The following is a 4,890-nucleotide window of genomic DNA, read 5'->3' on the forward strand; positions in this document are numbered from 1 at the left end:
ATGATAAAGAGCAAGTAGAGATTAAAAGCAATGCAAGCTATATGCAACGAAATAATGAAAATCCCACAATATGCAAGAAATTTGCCCTAAACTCTATTTTCTCCCAAAACCCTAATTTCCTTGGTCAAATTGATCAAGAAATGCATGATTGTAAAGAGAATATCAAGGGAAGAAGGATTGTAGATTGAAAACTCAAGAAATCCCACCACAAACCCTAATTTTAACGACAATTTCCAAATCCCTGTTTCTCTCAAGAAACCCTGAAATTGTGATCATTATTGTAAATCAATGATATGAGAGGGTAGATGAGGGATAGGAGAAGAGAATTAACACCGTGAATCTCAAAATTTTGAGTGAAAACTCTAATTTTCAAGAAAACCCCAAGTCTTTTTAGTGGGCCAAAAAACCCTAAATCTTGATTGAAATCAATCATTGACCACATGCATAGGTAGAGGAACATTGGGAGAGTCTCATTATGCAAGAATTTCATGAAAAAGATGATCCCAAACCACCCTAATTTTTCCAAGAAAATTCAAAAATGCCAAATAAAATCCCTTAAAATCTCCTATTCATGCGAGGGATATATATGAATGTAGCCAAGTATGAAAAGGAAGATTAACAAAGAAATTTCTCCAAAATTCCCAACAATTGATCACATATATACATGTAGCCAAGTATGAAAAGGAAGATTAACAAAGAAATTTCTCCAAAATTTGATAAAGAACCTTGATCTTTCATGAAATCCCTAATATGCAAGAGAGGGAAAAATTGAAACACTGATGAGATTAGAGACTTTCTTGCTCTTAATACTTGCAATACCAAGCATTTGTTGCATTTGTTTGAATCTCCATCTTCCCAATCAAGCAAAGAACGTGGACAGATTCATCGTATCTTCATGGACAAAATCGTGCAAGAAATAGCTTACCAAAGGCCTCAATAAAAGACTCCAACCATGCCTTGATTATTCCCCATCATTTTGGCAACTCTTAAGTAGCTTTTGTAGGCTTTACAAGCTCTCTAGTCACCCTATATATGCAAAAAAATGGCACAAAATGGAGACTTTCCTCCACAAGATCAAGCCCTATGTGTTGCTCATGTTTTCCTCTATGATTAGCCAAAGATTTGGTAGCCAAAATAAGCTTGAATGGGAAGCTATTGCTATGGAAAGCTCAAGCATAAGAAGGAAGATAACAAAAAAACGTTTTGATTAGTCAAGCTAATCTTAATTAGAAGATTTTTTCCTAATTTTGGTCCAATAAATTGGTCCAATATCCCAAATATGCTCAAAAATTTGATCCCATGTCCAAATCTTGCCCAAAAAACCTTAGAGAAAGGTCTAGATGAAGCAAAATTCATGATATTTCACCATTTCCCCTATCACATCAAGAAGATCCAAGAAAATGCAAGAAATAAGGCTACAAAATTAAAAAAACACATGTAAAATCTGATTTTCTTGAAATTTCATGCCCAAATTGCACTAAAAAGCTCCAAAATTCAAGATCAAGGCTCTGATATCAGTTGGAACGAAGCAACCATAAGCTTAGATTTGGGACAAATCATTATGTGAATTAGCATGCACTTAGTAAGAAATACATACAATGTCTAAGTGATATGGCCCTTCACTCAAGGATGGAAATAACCTTCCATAAGCCAAGTTTGGTAGCTCAAGGCTCCAATGTATGTTCAAAAGTCATATAATCAAAAAAAGGTTCCAAAAGTTACAAATAAGGGTCCATCAGCCATGTCTATACTTGAGCCCTATGACCATAGACCTAAGCTAACTATTAAAGTTGCTACTCTATTATAATCTAAGGTTCCTAGATATCTCAGCTCTTCATCTTCTCTCTCGTGTATTTGCACAAAGCAACATTGACAAAGCCATGGTTGCTTGTATGGGGGCTTAACTTTGGTATTAAAGTCCAACGTTCTATTCTCGGCTATGGGGAAAGGCATGCTCCTCAATTAAGATTGCAAGCTCTGGAAATCAATAGGTTTTTTTCTAAACAAATTAGTTCATCTACTCTAAATTTCCATCGATGTATGTCTGTTGTTTTCGTCGAAGCTCCATCATTCATTGTTGTGCCCTATCGGTGGTTGTTTGTGTGGTTGTGGAGCATGCCCAAGCACCATAAGCACCAACTGATTGCCTCATTATAACCAACCGAGTGTTTTTTTTCAAGAATGCAAGTGGAATCTTCAAGATTACCACCATCCCCACTGGGAGTGCAATCCTCAATGTCAAAATGCACGCAATCTTCTTCCTCATTGGTGCAACTACCATTGTCTGTGCTATAGTCATCATCATCCTCTACATGGTAGCAATCCTCATCTTCACTCTTATACCAACAATGCGTAGATTTTTGGCATCAAACACACTTGTGACTAAATTTAGATTTTTGATTACAACCATCCATAGATTTTTGAGAAATTTTGGTAACAACCCCTTTGAAATTGGTGCCAAATCTCAAATACCTAAATGCATCAAGTAGGTGTGCAACCAATACTAAACCTTGCCACAATGCTAGTGACCCAAATCACATCGAATAGCATTCATATTCACTGCCCAATGCTAATGTCATACCCTTTCCTTTGTCTTGCATTTGCCACAATGGAATAGAATAGTAGGGCCCCATTGCAAGAATGCAACCAAATGGTATCACTGTCGATTGAGTCGATCAAATTGATTTTGAGTCAATGAAGGTTTTCAATGCTTGTCGATTACCTGACCAAGCCTTCGCGCCCTCTTATCAAGTTTCCCTCCAAAGTAAGAGTCGAGGTCATTTCTTTTCTTTGGGTAACTACTTCTCTACCTTATAACTTTCCCATGGTAATCACGGCAAGGCAAATTGATCCTCCTTGGCCTTCAAAAAATGCTTCATTTCTATTTGGAAAAGTCAAAAGAAAAGATCAAAACTCAAGGTTTCTATTACGAATGCAAGAAAGGGACTACTCAAGGCAAGGGTTAGGTCACTATCCTAAGGCAATAGTCAAGGTATGGAGTAGGCATGGGTGTCGGTCACCATCCTAAGGTATACAAACTATGCCAAATGTGACTTATATTGTCACTTACTCGTAGTCCTATAACCCATATCATTTACTTAGACCCTCATTCAACATGTTCATATGCATTACATCCAAGTACATAAGTAGAAGAGCACAAATGTCACATGCTCTATTTTACTCATACACACTCTTACAATGAACCTCTCACTCGTGGACTTATATACTTTCTAGTAGTAAGAGCGTATATAGTGTGTAGTGAAAGGACATTGTAGGGTTGAGCATTAACATGTAATATTATAGAAGATTGGGTGGGGTGGAACCCACTTAACATTAGTAAGGACAAAATGAGGTGCCAAAGAAGAAAGTAAAAATATAAGAGAGTTATCACATTTGAGATATTGTTTGTGTGAACAAAAGAGACATGTTCCGGTGTGTGTACCTAAAAGTGATAAAGACAACTAAAACACTACTGTAATATGCATTTTTGTAAGGTGAGCACAACTCTGCCCGAAACCTTGCCAATAGTATTTATTTATCCAAGTCAAAGTTTAACTTTTTTTTAAATTAGACATTTCTATATATATAACTTTTCTTTTCTATTTGTAAACACACTATGTGCTAAATAATTGTGTCAAATTGTAATAAACAAAATATACCATATAAAAAATATCACAATAAGCACATGAGTGTTTTCGTGATGAGGAAGTGAGTATGCATGGATGCATTTGCTCTCATGCGAAAAACACAGTGTCAGTAGATAAGAGAATGATTCAAAAACACTAGGTAGAGAAAGTGCACTTTCCATAGTGCATATAAGGAAAAGAAAATAAAAGGAATAAGAGTACATATACAAACAGGCATACGTATATTTACATACAAAAATATATATATATATATAAATATATACACACGTGAAGATATACATAATGATTTTGTTAAACATTTTTTTTCCGAGATTTTGTTAAACATTTGTGTATCCACATATACAACTACATACATTTTCAATCGTGTGTTGTATTTGTACATACTATCTTTAACACTCTATTTCGGAATTGGCTTTTGGAAAAACGAAGTTATGAAATACCAGGGAGAAAAGAAGAGTTGGGACCATGACTTCAAAAAAAAAGAGAGAAAGAGGAGTGCCGAATGTGTAGGAAAAAAATGTTAAGTACTAGATATAATACAATTAAGGAAGATGAACAGTAGTATTAATAAATTTAAAATATTATCAAACCAATATATCTATCTTAAGTTATGTATATCTCATTTTTTTTAATTAGTCAGTTAAATACGAATAACAAGAAATCACTGTTCAAGAATCAAACACATATTATGGTCATCAAGGCACAGGAGGAGAGAAAGAAAATCATAGATTTGAAAATAGTACTAGTTGGGATCCCGTGTATTTTGGACTTCCAAAATCAAATTCTATCCAAACCTCTTCTAATTCCTAAACCTCTGCATTGTTTCCACTGGCAACTTTTTGAAACTTCTTAAGATAATATAAAGGAGAGAAATTGATTCGACTTGACACTCTGTATTCAAGCATCCATTCCTTGATATAAAAATATATTTAAATATACAATGCTTTGATACACGCATGCTACATTCTTCCTTTTAAGAGAATATTGAGGAGAGAAATTTATTTGACTTGACACTCTGTATTCAAGCTTCCATTCCTTGATATGTACAAAAAAAAATATACAATGCTTTGATAGACGCATGCTACATATATATATATATACTGTATGTTATATTTCTCCATACTATCAATTACACCCTAATTTTTAGTAATGATTACAGATGAAATTTTGTGATAGGAAGGAGTGACTAAGCTGGGACAAACAAGAAAGAAAGAGGAGAGAAGGAAACATAACTTTCAGAAAA

The sequence above is a fragment of the Cibotium barometz genome, chromosome 41 (assembly GCF_041138505.1).
Source record: "Cibotium barometz isolate CiBa-2024 chromosome 41, ASM4113850v1, whole genome shotgun sequence".
NCBI classification, from domain to species: Eukaryota; Viridiplantae; Streptophyta; class Polypodiopsida; order Cyatheales; family Cibotiaceae; genus Cibotium; species Cibotium barometz.